Source organism: Hipposideros armiger, unplaced genomic scaffold (genome assembly GCF_001890085.2).
Source record: "Hipposideros armiger isolate ML-2016 unplaced genomic scaffold, ASM189008v1 scaffold_717, whole genome shotgun sequence".
NCBI lineage: Eukaryota > Metazoa > Chordata > Mammalia > Chiroptera > Hipposideridae > Hipposideros > Hipposideros armiger.
In genome coordinates this window covers 434,492-451,208 of record NW_017732067.1, presented here as the reverse complement: position 1 = coordinate 451,208, position 16,717 = coordinate 434,492, and positions in this window count along the sequence as shown.

Below are 16,717 nucleotides of genomic sequence, written 5' to 3'. Positions count from 1 at the left end.
TTTCCCTTCATTAAAGTCTCAGTAACATACAGCTGCCCTGCTGGACTGTAAGTTTCAGGCTACAAAAGAAAATATTCTGAGTTTTGTTTTACATCAATATTTATTACTGTATCAGCAGCTGCATTTGATGTGCGTATAATTTATTAGTAGTCTTTATCTGGAGGCAAAACCAGATTCTATCATTATGAATCACATACCCTCCAGGCATTCTTTTAATCTGACTTTTGTTTACTGTCACTTGTACTGAACGTTGTGCATCACAATTCATAAAGAAGCCCTTCACAGAAAACTGGTCTCTGGCCTACCCCAATACTTTTCATTTTATTAGTCAGTGGGAGTTGGCTTTCAACTACTCAGCTTATAATTTATAACCGGAACAGACAATTTAATCATTTTAGGATGTGTTCAAGCACAGCTCAAAGTTTTAACAAGGCTGCTCCCTTTCTTTCAGAGCCCCTCCCTGCCAAGAAGGCTCTTGTGTTTCAACAAAGAAAACAGTCCTTCTTTTCAGTTAAACGGTGTATTGAAACACTTTATGAGAAAAGTAATGTGGGAAGTAAAGTGTATCTCCAAGAAGGAAAACAACTGGGAGTCCTTTGAGGGTGTATAAAAATGAAGTGAAAAGATGGCATAATTATTTTGACAGCAGGTGGGAATCTCTAAGCTGTTAATTAAGAGACTAACCCTGCAGAACATGAAGACTCAAGTTTCTAAGGGTTTACTGATTCTTTCCTGGTATTTTGAGAAGATTTGATTGTATGGTACTATTTTTAAATGTCGTTTTATAGCTTAAAAAAAAATGACAGAGAAAGCACCATAACAAAATGATCATCCCTGAGGGGACAAGAGTAAAAACCAATGTATGCCAGATTTTCATTTGACATAACTCAAAACTATTTACCCTATGGACAAAAGACCATTTATTATGAGAAATTGGTGATAAAATTAAACATGCCTATGCTAGGCCAACTAATAAATCTGGCAATTCGCTGCCCTAAGGCAACAGAATGATGGGGTAAATAGTTGGATGGACAGGCGGAAGAATGAACTCATGGATAAATGGGCAGACACTATTAGTATTCATGTGGACAAATACTACCTAATATTAGCTAGGTCATGTCCATGTCAAATAGAAAAAAAAGCCAGAAGAACCAAGAGAATTGCAAACTGATAGATGGGTTATACTCTCACTAATGACAGTAGAAGTAACTCAAGCAACACTGAGTTCTTTCTGGCAGGAGCTTTGTCTAACTCTTCTTTTTATTCTCAGCGTCATTCATAGTTCCTCTGGTTTAGTAGTCGTTTGATCATGTTGGGTAAATGGAGGTAAAAGGAATAAGGAAGGACTTTTAGATGCAAAGGCTATCAAATTCCATATCAGTGAACAAGAATGGGATTTTTTCCATTAGGGTTGAAAAGAATCTAATGTAGCAGAAGGAAAACAACTAGATTGGAAATAAGTACTTCAAGATGTTATTCTGAAGCAGCCTGTCTTGAAAGCCCTGCAGGGCCTTGAGGAAAGGATGTTAGAGACAGGGCTGATGAATGGGTGAAGTTTGCAGGGCCATGAAGTCCTACACAATCCTTCTGTGGGCCTCAGTTTCTTACTATAGAAAAGAGAAAGTGAAATTCATTTACCCCTTAGATCCTTTCCAAGGTCTGATATGCATGTTTCCATTCCTTACGTTCCATCCTTGAAATCCCCATCTGACTCCCTGGAAATAAAGGTGATTAATTATTTTCTCTTCTGGGAAGGGAAGCAGAGAACAGAAATATTGGTTATCATATTGTTTTCCAGCTATGTTATGATTTGAAAAGCTTTTTTCTTTTTTCTCAGTGTGATTTTATTATATGAAACCCTAAAATGCTAACCCTATGTAGGATTTCTTAAAAGTAATGCCTGGAAAAAATTGGATGTGGGACAAAAAAAAAAAGCTTAAAAAGAAACTTCTCTAAAAACATGCTGTATTTTGGTATGTATTTGCAAGTATGTATGCCGAGTGCAGAAACCTTTGTGTTCTTTCCTTTTTAATAAAAGTCATTCAGTGATATTTAACATGTGGCTACATGATAGAGCTTTATGTTTTATGGTCTTAAGCTTTCAAATTGGGAATTTCCATTTCCTCAATCGAGACTCTGGTGAAACACATCCTTTATCCCCAGGTTTGGCAGTCTGCAGTCTCCAAATGCAATCCATACTCTTCATGCAACCATAGATTTCTTTCTAGATATTTACTGGTGCACACCTAGCGTGTAGCGTAGTGCATACCTGTGCCTGAATAGTTGTTTTTCTTCTGTAGAAGGCTGGCAACAGACTGTTTCTGTTAGTAGAAAATGACAATTACAAAATGATTTTTCAGAGAAGAAATGAAAAATACAGGAGAAGTACCAGAAGTCAACATGAGGCATGGTAAAGCAAAGTAGGGCAGGTTTATCTCAATGTGGAAAGTCTTTGATGAAAAATAGAATTTAAGTGAAATCTGCTAACCCAACACTGGGAGTGGGGCTTCAAAGGAAGAAAACAGCCTGAGATGAAAGGGCTCTGGAGGATCTCTATGAAAAGACTAAAGTGGGGTGGCATCTGCCTTGATGTTGATCCTGAGCTGATCTGCATTACAGAGCAATGATACTAACCTGCCGAAATAAGAAGAATGAAATACTCCATCTTGGCAAGGAGAACCAATTTGTGGGCCTGTAGGACTGTGTCCAGTGGATTACTGAGGTAGGAACTGCGCCAGATCTACTCAGAAAAAAATGGAACCTGCTAAATAAAGACATTTCAGGTCCAGTAAAGTTTCTATTGGTTTTATTAGTATTCCTAATCATAACTGTTATCTGTCAGTGACCAGGGATTTTTATCTCGACTTTTCCAGATAAAGAAACTGAAAAAGAAAGAAGTAAAATGAGATTTCCCGTTACACAGCTGGTATGTTACAGGCTAAGGGTTTGAAATCATGACATTAATATGAACCTTGAAATTTTTGTATGTAGTGTGTATTTTTATTTGCTTTTTTCCCCTTAATATATTTTAAAACTCACATTGACAATGTTAGTACCACAGTTGTAGTAAGAAGATTCCAGTGTTTTTGTTTGAGACAGAACCTAAGAAAACTATTTAAAAGTTGAAGTTTCTCACTTTGAGGAGTTGGATTTGATGGTGACTGCTGTGGACATCAACCTCTGTTTATCTCAAGGGGATTTAAACTCAGTGGGACTGATCAATGGCCATTTCTTAAAACTAATTATTAGGAAACAACTTGAAACTTTTAGAAAAGTTACAAGAGGAGTAAAGAATGCCCTAATACTTACCTTTTCCCTTATTATTTATAATGTGTCCTGTTTGCTCTCTTTCTAGTTACATAAACATTATTCTTTGTCCCAAACTTTTGAAATTCAGTTGCATACATCACGATTCCTTGATTCTAAATACTTCAGTGTGCATTTCCTAAGAAAAAGAATATTCCCTTACAAATCCACAGTATAGTTATCAACTTGAGTAAATTTAACACAAAGACTCTACTTTTATCTTTCTACCATCTCCCCTTCAGCTTTGTCAATTTACCTTTCCAGAAATGTCCTTTACAACATATTTTACTTATTGTACTTACGTATCATATTCCTTTAGTCTCCTCTAGTTTGAACCAGTTCCCCAGGTTTGTCTTTTGTGAGTTTGGCATTGAAGAATGCAGTCAATGGGCCATTTTTAGAGTCGCTTCTTCTCACCTGAAAATAGATTTCCTAGAGCTTTCTTTTGCTCAAACTTTGAAGGGTATTATTCTTCAATATGGGAGTCTTTTGGCCTGTAAGATCAAACAGGGATAGAGTTAGGCCATAAATAATAATGCCAGAGATACTGGGATGTGTGAAGGGAATACTCTGAACAGAAATTTGTTTTGCACTGAAAGAAGAGTAGATAAGGGTAAAGCAGAGCTTGCAATGTACGTCCTTTGGGGCTAGGTGACTTTGGAGAAGCTATTGGTATAGAAGGAAAGTGAAAGAGAGGAGCTGTCAACCCCACTGAAGTGTCATCCCATGGATGGGAAAGGCTTAGGGATCTTTGGCAAAGAAGACATGTTAGCATTAACAAAGGAATTGAAGAAATCAAAGTAAGGGAATGCTACAGTGCTTGAATTTTCCTGCTTCAAATCTTAAGAATCAGACTGTAAGTAGCATGAATCTCTTAAATGTCTGGCTAACATGGGTAGATAAAACAGACATATGTACACAATGATATAAATGACCCCATCAACTATTTTTTAATAGTTCTATGGAGATGTAAATGATATCCTGAAACTGCTGATATTTAATGTACACAATTTGATAGGTTTGAGCATATGCATACACTTGTGAAAGCGTAACCACAACCAAGAGAATAAATATATTCATCACCAGGAGGGCAGTATTAAGTCTTTGTTCAGATGCTATCCTGTTTGTGCTCAAGGAGCAGAATCCCATTGAATGGGGCATAGGTGTTTCTAAAGATTTGAGGAACTGTAAAAGGCTTCCAGTGGAAATATCAGCTGAAGACTTCATGCAGGAAACCTTTGTTACTTGAGTTTTCAGGGAAGAAACAATGGGAAATTTTTTTTATCCACTTTAAAAATTAATAACAGGGTTGGAGAACTGATCTTAATTAATTCAATCCAGAAAAGCACATTATTCATGAATAATGAATATCTGTAGCTTGCCTAGAAAGGAGTGAGAATTAAGTGGCAGATTCTCATTCATTGCTTGTCTTTCAGCATCAGTGCAGAGCCAGGAAGAGGATCAAAGGTAGAACGTTAACAGGTAAGGTTCTACCCAAGGAACTCTGAGCTTTCCAAGTATTAACTCTGCTGTCCATGAGGGCCCAGGCCCTCAATCTCAGAGGACCTCAGTTTTTAGAAGGCATCTCAGAAACAGTCTTCAGAAGGGAGCTCCAAAGGAAGGAAATTAGAACCTGGGACGTTCTGAATCTCTACTCTGACCATAAGCATGAAAGAATGATGAAGGTAGGCCATGGGGCTTGCCTACTTGGTTGTGGTGTGAGATTCAGTGTGCTTTTATCAGCGTTATCCAGAAAAACCACACCAATAGGATGTGTACATAGACAGAGATTCGTTTAAGGAATTGGCTCTCGATTATGAAGACGGGCAAGCTTAAGATTTGCAGAGTGGTCTAGCAGGCTGGAGACTCAGGAGAGGGCAGATGTGATGGTTCAAGTCAAAATTTTCTGCTGGAAAATTCCTTCTTGCTTGGAGGAGGTCACATTGTTCTATGCAAGGTCTTTAACTGATTGAATGAAGGTCGACCACATTATGGAGGGCCATAGTCTTTACTGAGTGCACTGATTGAAATATTAATCTTACTCAAAAGCACCTTCACTAAAGCATCCACTCTGTATAGATTTTTACAACTATCTCCATTTGTCTTTATTTTAAATTATAAAATTTTTCCATACTTACGCATATGTTGCTGGACTAGAAAAATATGTTAATAATATCATTGTAAAAGCATTCATTTCAGTTTACTCATCAATTAAACTTACATAGATATAATGATAAACTGGTGTTTTCTTAAGATGTTCAAATAAACACATTACAGTGTTGCATTGGTATATGGAAAAAAACAACAAAAAACATTTGAAATGAATTGATTGGCACTGGCTAGATAGATCAGCAATGTCCTTCAATATGCTACTAGAAAAGTGGAGGACTAAAATTGTATTAAAGTACAAAATAGTTTATACTGTCCATTGATGGATATTTAAGTTGTTTCCATGGTTATTGTGAATAATGCTGCAATGAACATGGGAGAGCAGATATCTCTTTGAGATAGTGATTTTGGTTCCCTTGGGTATACATACCCAGAAGTGGGATTGCTGGGTCATATGGTAGTTCTATTTTTAATTTTTTGAGGATCCTCCCTACTATTTTTTATAGTAGCTACACTAGTTTATATTCGCATCAACAGGGCACAACAGTTCTCTTTTCTCCACATCCTCACCAAAACTTGCTGTCTTTTGGTTTTTGCGATAATAGCTGTCCTTTTCCAAAGAAGAAATGCAGATGTCCAACAGGTACATGAATAAGTGCTCAAAACCGCTAATCATCAGGGAAATTCAAATTAAAACCACAATGAGATATCACTGCCTTAGCTTTGGCCTGAGGACACAAACTTTTTGGGAAGTCCCCAGCCAATGTGCGAGCATGCGGAAGGCATTCTAGGACCCAGCCTTTGCAGGAAGCGTCTAATCAGCAGTCATATATTGGGTTAGCCTAGAGTTTGTCCCAAATGCCCTTGCCCAATCCTGCCCCCTCCCTGCTTTCCTTTCAGATCTGCACTGTCATCTAATGGCTTTCCTTACCCAAACCTGTTTCCTTCTCCTTCTGTCTTCCACAAACATCACCACCCTTTCCCCCCAATAAACCTCTTGCTGTCCAAATTCTGTTTTCCTGTCTGCTTCCAAGTGACACAGTTCCTTAAAATCATTTCTCTTTCCTTCCTCTCTCTGATTGCTTGAACATTTGAATGTCTCCCATCCTTTCTTGGGGAAGTTTTTAAATTCTCTGGCAGTAGAATCCCACATATTTTTACACATAACCTCCTGACGTCTATATTATCAAGAACTCTAAGATGATCTATGTCTTCATCTTCTGAAGTCTTTTTTCCCCTTTTCTCCAAATTTTAAATGTAACGTAAATCAAATAATTCTAGAGTTGCCACCTTGCCCAACCTCATTCTTTTATAATGCTATGATTTAGCTAAAGGCCAGAACAGTTAAGTGATTCATCTCAAATTGCTAGAACTATAAAATGAATTTTCTTTATGAGTTAATTGTCTCAGGAGAATTTCTTCACTCTCATGACATTTCTCATCAGAAAGTGTCAGATCCTAGCAGCTAGGCTGCTCATTTACTAATCTTATTAAATTACTTCCTAATGTATTTAACTAAGATTATTTTACTCCCTGAGGTTTGATAGATTAGCTCCCTGTATGTGATGAGTGCCTTCTCCTTGAGGGTATATATTCCATATATTCCAGGGAAAGCTCTTTGTCAGTGGCTAGATTGGCAAGGAACAGATGTTCATGGAAAGCCCATTTATATATACCTTGTTTAACGAGGCTAGGCCTGCAATTTAATATAGAGCGCAGCATCAAATGACATAAAGAGTATTAATAATGAAAAATGAGTTTATATAATCTATAGAATGTTTTCTGAAAGTGTCCTTTGTTTCCTTATTTTATCCACAGCCTCACACCTCCCCCGCCCTTCCTTCTTCTTCATCCAAATGGCTACCACTCTGATTGTCCATTATTCGATCAACAATTAACCCCAGGGAACAGAATCTCAAATTTCCTAGGAAGGCATTATTAGCCTCCTTTCCTGCAGACATTGTGGTGCATCTTGGGAAGAGAAACTCACATTAGCTACCAAAGGTAAGATAGAGCTGGGGGGGTGGGGGGGGGTTGCCTAGTCAGTCTTGGGTAGGAGGCAAGGAGGGTGGCAGTTTATAACAATTATATTTTACAGCCTTGAAAAGATTAAACACATACACACCCAGTTAATTTGCCCCCAGGAGGCATGCAAGTGATTTTCTTCCCTTAAGTATTCCTGTCAAATGGATCCATGTTTTCATTAACTGCTGAAATAATTTTTTTCTATTCATTGTAGGGTTATACTGTACTTTTTTGTGTTAATAGGTATTTATCCTCTTACCTTATACTATTACAATCATTAACTGTGGTGTGTAAGTGTACTAGTTATTACTGCCTAACTTTTGTTGAAAAAAAAGCACAATAAGGGAGTGAAGGTGAAAGAAACATTACATAAAAAGCTTGCAGCCAGAGTTTCCTGCCAAGTAACAGGGCACTGAATTCATGACATTTAGTTTCTGTGCCCAGCAGCTATGTCCTGTGGTTTTATTGAAAGAGAATACTGATCAGCCCAGGGAACATAATATTCTTGAGAATTGCACATCTTGGAATTGAAAAAAATGAGAAATTAGAGGGAAAATATCCATGAGTTTCTTTCTTTCTCTGGGCTCCCCTCTCTCCCTCTCTTTGTCTCTCCCTCCCTTCCTTCCTTCCTTCCTTCCTTTTTTTTTTTTTTCTTTGTGAGAAAAAATTTAACCATGGACCAGGAAAGTGTCAGTTGTGAGTACAGGTAAGATTTGGTAGCTCCTGGTTAGTAGTATGCATTTGGAAAATTGCACACAGAAAAAAAATGTACAATGTAAGAACTAACCATAAGGAAAAGTAAAATTAAATGCTGGGAAGCGGTACCAAAAAAAAAAAAAATCTCATACCTGTCAAAGCATTTCAGGGATGTTGTGGATAAGCAATATCTTGAATATGACTTTTTTTGTACACAATATTTTAAATGAAACAAAATCTGGGGAAAATGTAGCAAGTGCAGCCTTTTCACTATGCAGTATGGTAATGCGTCAGATTGGTTGTGCAGTTGAACAGCTTGAGGGAATGGCAGTATTTTAATAATATTATATGTTAACCTGGCCTTTATAAATAATCTGTTTACCTGCAAGATGTTATTAGCTTAAGTACCTGAAATGTAACTTCTATAGATACTTATTCCCCCCTTGTGTATTATTTGTATTAGCAGAGCAGCATTTAAATCTATTTTAAGGGGAGGGGTTAGATTAGATTTTGGAGTGGGGAATGTTGATTATTGAAGATAAAAATAAGAGGTGACCTTAGAGTTGTCAATGGTTGAATGTAGAATCCAGTAATTATCATTTGATACTTTTTGACCATGAGAATTAAATAACTGTTGACTCAATTTCTGAATATTTGCAAACTAAAAGCAACAATAATGGAGCATCTTGGAAATATATGCCATCCTGTTTCTTTCTCTTTGTTCTAAAAGCCATTTCACACGCTCTTAAAGAAGGGCCACTGACACAGGTGAAAAGTCTATAGTCCAAAAGGGTTGTCAGCACTTAATGCTAAGCTGCACTTCCTTATGCTTCTGGTGCAGGGGGTATGCAAAAATGTACATGGTTCTATGCCATTTTCGTATTTTTCTTTTTTTCCGTCAAATAATTTGTCTCTCTATAAATAGTTTATGTTGATGGATTTAAAAATGCCTTAATGCACATGTCACTGGAAAGGCCACTATGCTGGCTGCTACGCTGCACCTCTCAACAGTGTTTCCTCTAAAACTGACGTAGGTCTTGCCCACTACCATGAATTATGCATATCTGGAGGGGGATTTCTTGGCATGAAAAAAATGTGACATATTCGATTAAAATTAAATATTGAGTAGGCTTTCTCTTAGAGACATGAATTAAAGAAAGATGCTTCTTTTTCCACAGTGAAGTATGGAGGCCTTCCGTCGTATTTGCACAAAAGAATTTGGCACAACATGGTGCAAAATGCTGACTATGTAATGCCCTGCTCAGCCCTCTGCTGCTGGTTGGCTTCAGAAGGAAGTTTCAGCAGTTCTCAGAAATGACTTGGTGATCGGGATTGGCTGGTGGCTTGGCTGCCTTTCCCATACGCCTCTCATGGCGTTTGGCAGAATGGGGCCTGTGCTTCACCCACAGGCTATAACAGAGGCAGTTCTGAAGCAAATCACAACAATAATGATGCCTGCTTTGAAACTCAGACTGAAACTCCCTGAAAGAAGCCCCCTTTCCCTCCTCATCCAAGAAAGCCCAGTGAGCAGCTACTGAAGAATAAGAGCCCAGATGAGAATATGCAGGAAACCTGGGAGCCACTGTGATGGGCAAGGTAACAAACCTTGGAAAATATCAACTCCAAATTTAATGTTCACTTGTTGGTTTGTTTCCTTATTCATTTCTTCTTCCCTCTTTTTGGTAACACATTGGAAAAGAATTAAAAGAATTAAAATATGTCAAAGCAAAATATACCAAGTACCAAAAAAGAGGTTATTTAGGATGTGCCTACTGTGAACTTGACTTCTCCAAATGGACCCAGTCTTTTTAAGATCTCAGGTTAGAATCTCTTGGTTTCTTCTCATAATACTGCAGTTGACATTAAGTTCTGGGACTTGGCTATGGGTGTAATAACTCATTTCTGTTGTCGGGATGGGCATGTAGCTGGGTGTTTATTTCTCAGCAAAGGAGGGGTTCCTTTGCATGTATAGGACTGCTGTTTCTGATGGTTTTCCAGTGCCCCTGAGGGCTTTTCAGTGGAATAAAAGCAAACGCAAATGTGACTTCACATGAAATATTTCACTATGCAGGAGCAAAGCTGGGTATGTGGCTCAAAGGATCTCTGAAGTAAAGATTAACTGCCAGTCATCAGGAAACCCAAAATCATTTAAAGTAAGAGGTGCCACAAGCCAAAAGATAGAAGCCATAAACACATACAATATTAATAAAGCAATTACAGTAAGTGCTATAACATTCTGCTTTGCAAATCTCTTGCCACTTCAAGAAACATCTGTCTCTGCCACTGGAAATTACTGTTAAAAAAACCAAACCAAACAAAACAAGCTGTGCTTTGTGTTTTAGCTTTTCTTTCCGTATCCTGATCAGCCAGCACGCTGCCAACGCTTCAATACCAATTTCATAGTCTATTCCCTGGGTTGGCTTTCCAACCAATGTAGCCAATTGTGCTTATAGTAAGCAGAGGAGCAATTAGCGGAATCACTGCATTGTGCAAACTGCTTGAATCCAACCACACATAATGTCTCAGGAGGGTGAGTAGGAAATTCAAGTGTCCAGATAAATCCTTATTTAATAGAAACTGGCTTGAGCCTTAGCTTCCCCAGATCCTGAAATTTGTTAGTCCCTTATTTTTTCAAAAAGAAATGCTCATGCTTAGTTACAATGCACATGTCAGTGACTTTGTTTCTGGTCAATAAAATGCAGATCTGGCTGGGAGAGGGAGGAGTCACAGAGACCAATGGACACGTTTCCAGAAAACCTGCCACCTGGGTGCTCTCCCTGTTTTAAACAGGAATGACGCAAACTCAGTGAAAATTTCATTTTCATTTTCAAATAAGAATGTAATTCTTCCCCAACTGTTTCAAATGGGATCACACTGAAAATGTTCATGGAAATGTTGTGTACACTGTAGAGAGCTACGAGGTCAGACAATTAAGTTCGCAAACGCATCCTAGAAAAAGCGCTGCATACCTCACTGTTGAATATCACTGTGGTCACTTTCAAAGTACTCCCCTTGGGAAGCTATGCACCGATGCCAACGCCTAGTCCACCCTTCAAAGCAATTTTGGAACTCTTTTTTCTGAAATGCCCATCAGAGCTGTAGTCATATTACCCTTGATGTCCTGAATGTCATCAAAATGTCTTCCTTTCAATATTTCCTTTATCTTCGGGTAAAGAAAGAAGTTATTAGAGGCCAGATCAGGTGAGTCGGGAGGGTGTTCCAATACAGTTATTTGTTTACTGGCTAAAAACTCCCTCACAGACAGTGCTGTGTGAGCTGGTACATTGTCATGATGAAAGAGCCGTAAATTGTTGGTGAAAAGTTCAGGTCATCTAACTTTTTCATAAAGCCTTTTCAGCACTTCCAAATAGTAAATCTGGTTAACTGTTTTGTCCAGTTGGTATAAATTCATAATGAATAATCCCTCTGATATCAAAAAAGGTTAGTAACATCATTGAAACAAGTTTGCGAATGTGTCAGACCTTGTATAACAAAGTAAGGACTTTCCACATGGATAAGCTGTGGAACGTTTACCCTGGAAGATCACCTGGTTAGAGAATAATTGAAAAGAAAGGAAAACATGCTCTTGAGTTATTATTGAAATCAAATAGGCCTTCCATTAATAAAGAAACAACAAAATAATGTCATTCAAAAAATAGAGGATGAAGGTTTGCTTCAATCATGAAGAAAAGAAAATGATAAGGCAATCATGGTTTCTTAAGTGGAAAACTATAATAGAAGATAAAATTTCAAAAGTCCACTGACTTGGGGTTGTAGATGTGAAGGAGTACTTGGGTGAAAAAACCATTCACTCAAATATTTAAGTTAGAAATCCTTGTAGTCTACCTAGATTCCTTTTTCACACATCACAAAATCGTGATTTAATTGGACACCAAATCTCTTCCTGTTGTATATCTCTTAAAATGAGCTTCCTGTCTTTATTCTCCTTTCCACTGACTTTGTTCAGGCTAACAAAGTCATTATTTGCCTAGACTAGTGCTCTCTTTCTCCTTAATCTGTTCTTCAAATTGATAACCGAAAGTCTTTCCAAAATTTAGACTTGATGTGTCATTTCCCACTGAAATCCTCTCAATGACCTCTCAGCACCTGCTGAACAAAGCTCAAGATCTTCATGTGGCCTGAAAAGCCCTTATGATGTGGCTCTTTGCCTAACTTCTGGGTTCTGCGCGTTACAACTCCACACATGCTCCTTTCCTTGCAGACTCCTTGCAATTCCAAGAATTGCATTCTTTGGAGTCTGACCACGTGTTCTTCCTTTGGCATGCCATTCCTTCACTCTTCACTCCTGTCGGTCCATGAGGCCAAACACTTCGTATCCTCTGTCTAGCTTATTAGGTTGCTTGGAATCAGATTTGCTGGTCACTTCTCTTGGTACATACCAGCTTTAGAAAACCATTCTCAGTATATATGAAATACAACATTGTAACAAAGTAGAAAGAACAGAGCTTTGGAATCAAACACATTTGGATTTAAGTCCTAGTGTATGACCTTCTATGGCATGTTATGTATACTTTTGGAGCCCCAAGTTTTTCATTTGTCATATAGGAATAGGAATGCCCAACTTTTGTGAGGATTAGCAATAACATATATGAAATACCCAATACTGTACTTGACTCATAGTAGGGGCTCAGTAAATGATAGCCACAGTATATTATATTGTAATTACTTTGTTAGCTGATTTGTTTCCCTCATCTCCTTTAAAACACTATCTCCTTGTAAAAAGAGGTTATTCTTATTTTTTTCTTGTTCATCTTTCTGGCTTCAGCATCCAGCTAAGTGCCTAACACACACAAAAGTACAATACAGTTTTGCTCAAAGGAACAACAAACAAAGGACATATGAATGATGAAATCTCAAAATCTTAGGACACTTAAGAATTGTGCTATAGTTGGATTAGAAATAATGACATTAATAGTGTCTACAATTCTCAAGCATACTTCAAACATCATTTGATTTTCTGTTTCTTGAACTTTCCGGTGCTCACAAATTAACATGTATGGTCGGTATGTATCTTCTAAAAGGAATGACAACTATCAACATGAAATGAAGTCTCTCTGTATAGCATGGTCCAATGTTGTCTTACCTTCTTGCTCTGGATGTTTGAAGGTTGAACCCATGATACTTAAAAGGTGTTGAATTTTGACACTGAGGTGAGCATAGTGTGTGAAGCAGGGAGTGGAAAGAGATGGAGATAACCAGTCAATTAGAGGCCAGACGGAGGAGTACCTTGAAGTTCATGTGCATAACTTGGACGTTATCTTGTAGAGGATTTATTGACAGGTTTAAACAGGGATGTGACAAAACCAGTTGTCTGCTTTAGGAACACAAGATATGAGGGGTTGTTTATAGGATGATTCCAAAGGGGGCAAATCTAAAGAAAAAACATAATTTAGGAGGTTGTTGAATAGCAAGCAAGGTGATGAGGACCTGAATTAAGCAGCTATTGGGCATGTGACCTGTGCAGTCACAGAGGGCCCCACATTTAGAAAGGCTGTGCTTGGTTTAATGCTCTATTATCACCTCTTGAAACTTTTAATATTTTTTGAAAAAGGGACCCTGCATTTTCATTTAGCCATGGCTCTGCAAATTATTTCACTGGTCCTGGCAGAGGCTGTAGGGGAGAAATCATGACAGATGGACCTACACATAGGAAGATGAGTGTTCTGCTCCTCTTGGCTTTCTGTGCACGTTATTTCCTTGGTGTGTTCAGGTGAATCCCTGTCTGAACCAACTGAGGATGCAGGTGTTGAGGCAAGGGAGTAGAGAAGATTTAAACATTTTATTCTAGAAATATGCAAGGAAAGAGTTAATATTGAGCCTCAGTCCTTCAATAAGGAAGTTTCAATATTTCATCTAGGCAATGGAAAGTCAGGATTTACTGAGAGTAGCAAAAATTGTCTATGTTCTTGGAATCTTTCAGTGATTAAAATTTTATTTTATAAATTTTATTCTATGCCCCAAATTGGGGTAAAATCATGTAAAGGATATGGAAGCCCAAAGCCAATTTCTTCTAGCCTGGGGGACTGTGACAGGAAGACATCAGAAAGGGGCCTGAAGAGGAAAGTGGCCTCCTGGCATTGAGGTTCCCATGCTGGACAAAAGTTCACATGCCCCATCAATGACACAGAAGCACTGATGACCGTGGGAGCCTGAGTTTCAGCATCTGAGCAGCTGCCAATGTTTCCAGATGACTGGTGCTTACTCTCCCCCGGTGCCCAACGCCAAACAAAACTCCCAAGCTTTGCTGCAGTGTTTGGCCTTAGAGCAGAAGGAAGAAAGACCAGTACCGATTGAGGTTGGATTTCCTGATAGCCTTCTGGGATGGGTGCTTGGAGTCAAATTTAAGATAATTAAAAAATAAAGTATGCTATTTCTGTTACCTAAATATGAGGTTGCAACTTCAGACCTGTTGCATATGCATAAATCACTGTTTGATACTAAGAAGATATAAAATATTAAGACAGTCTTAATCCCAATCAATTTATTTATTCACGGGAGAAATTTTAAGTATATAAAACTTCAGTGTTATATTCATTATGTATGCGTTTAACAGGCCTTTACATTATTAGGAGTTATACAGCCACAATATATGGGAACAGCTAAAGATTGTTCAGGCTGGTACATTTTGCATTTCCTAAATGCCATAGTATGGGGTTTAGCATTATAATGATTCACTATACCTTTCTAATAATTTTTTACTGACTTTCACTTTCATCTTTGTATAGTTAATATTTCTTTTCATAGGATCTTAAATGAAAGTATTAACTACCAGCACAAGCAATAGATTTATTCCCCCCTCCCTGATTGGTAAGCATATGCTAGGAAATGCTAGGCTTGTGCACGTCTAAGTACTTGTAAAATTCAATAACAACATCTCTCGCTGCAGAAAGTATGGACCCATCACTTTTTTGTATTAATTGTTTTGTGCTTTCTCCAAACTCTGTATAGAAGATTCTAACAGCAATGCCTATCCACCTTGACATTCTCAGCTGCCCAAGTGTATTGAATGGTGCCCACTGCATTTCTTATAGATAGTCTTAATATATTAACTGATATAAAATTGGCCTATGAGCAGCTGCATTTCCAGTAACTGGCCTCTCACTCCTAAAGCTTGCCTTTAGACCTGATAGCAGTTATTGCTTCCTTGTTATTTGTAATTGGCCTGTAAGCCTTAATAGTAATATATGTTGTTTTTATTTTTGCTTTATTTCCCTGATTATTGAAATAAAATATGTTTACTCTAAAAATTAGGAAATGCAAAAATTCTTCATGAAGAAGTAAAGAGGTTCCCATAAATTCACTTTTGATTATTGCTCTGAGTTATTTTATTTCCCTGCGAACTCATAAATATGTCCAGTGAGAGTGTAGTCTATGCCAGGGATTCTTCCAAGGGCTTCTCATTCATTTAGTTTTTCACAGCCCTATGGATTTTTAAATTTTCAACATTATTTGATGAGGAAGCTGAGGCTTAGTGTGATTAACTAACTTTCTCAATGTCACATGAGAAATAAAGGGCAGAGGAAGGACTTGAACCCAGGGATGTTAAATCCTGCATTCTTAACTAGGATAAAATAGTGCCTTAGTCTGAGTGTAAATGGTACACATGTTTTGTTTTCATTATTTTTCCATTAATGTAATGATGTAAACAATTCTGTTTGTCATTAATCATTTCATAAATATAATCCCTAACTGTGAAGCATTCATTATATGGATTTTTTGTGATTCATTAAACTAATTTCTTTATAAATTGTTTTAGGCTGTTCCCCAAACAGATCTAATTTTGCAAGCTTTGTTCTATTGATTTAATTATAGTAAGCTTAGTTAATGGTATATGTTACTCTAATTAAGGGAAGAAACGCTGGTTATTACCATGTTAAATTTTCACATAGATTTTCCAATGCATCCTAATTTCAGGAAATAGTACACTGAGGGGAAAAATACAACTTACGATGGAATGAATATAGAAATCACAAATAGTTTAGTTAGTGAGCGAAATGTAAGCTGTAGTTCTGTGCTCCCTGACAATCCCAGCAGAAGGCACCTTCCACAGGTGGACTAATTTGCAAACTATCTGGTGATAACTTCAGATTTCTTTGAATCATTGTGATGCTGTAGACAATAATTGCTTAATTTTGCAGCTTTCATCATTTTGGATTTGAAAAGATTAAAAAAAAAAAGGTTGTTACAATCCAGGTATTTCATTCCATTCACTGAAAAATTGGAAGAGGCTGGGATAAAGTGAATAGTAATATCTGGGAAGGTCTGGCAGTTGAATTGCTTTCTTCGAAATGTGTTACTTTTGTGGAATAAGATAGCTGAAAGAAATGTAAGGCTAGGACAACAATTAAGACTTTGTTTTCAAGTTTTTACTTCCTGAACACTGAAATATTTCATGTGGAAAGAAGCACAAGCATGACTGGGAATATGGAAAGCATTTGAAAAGGAAAATATGCCAGGTGTTTTCTTCTGTGTGGTTTATTTTTCAAATATTCTGTCATATATATATATATATATATATATATATATATATATATATATATACACACACACACACATATAT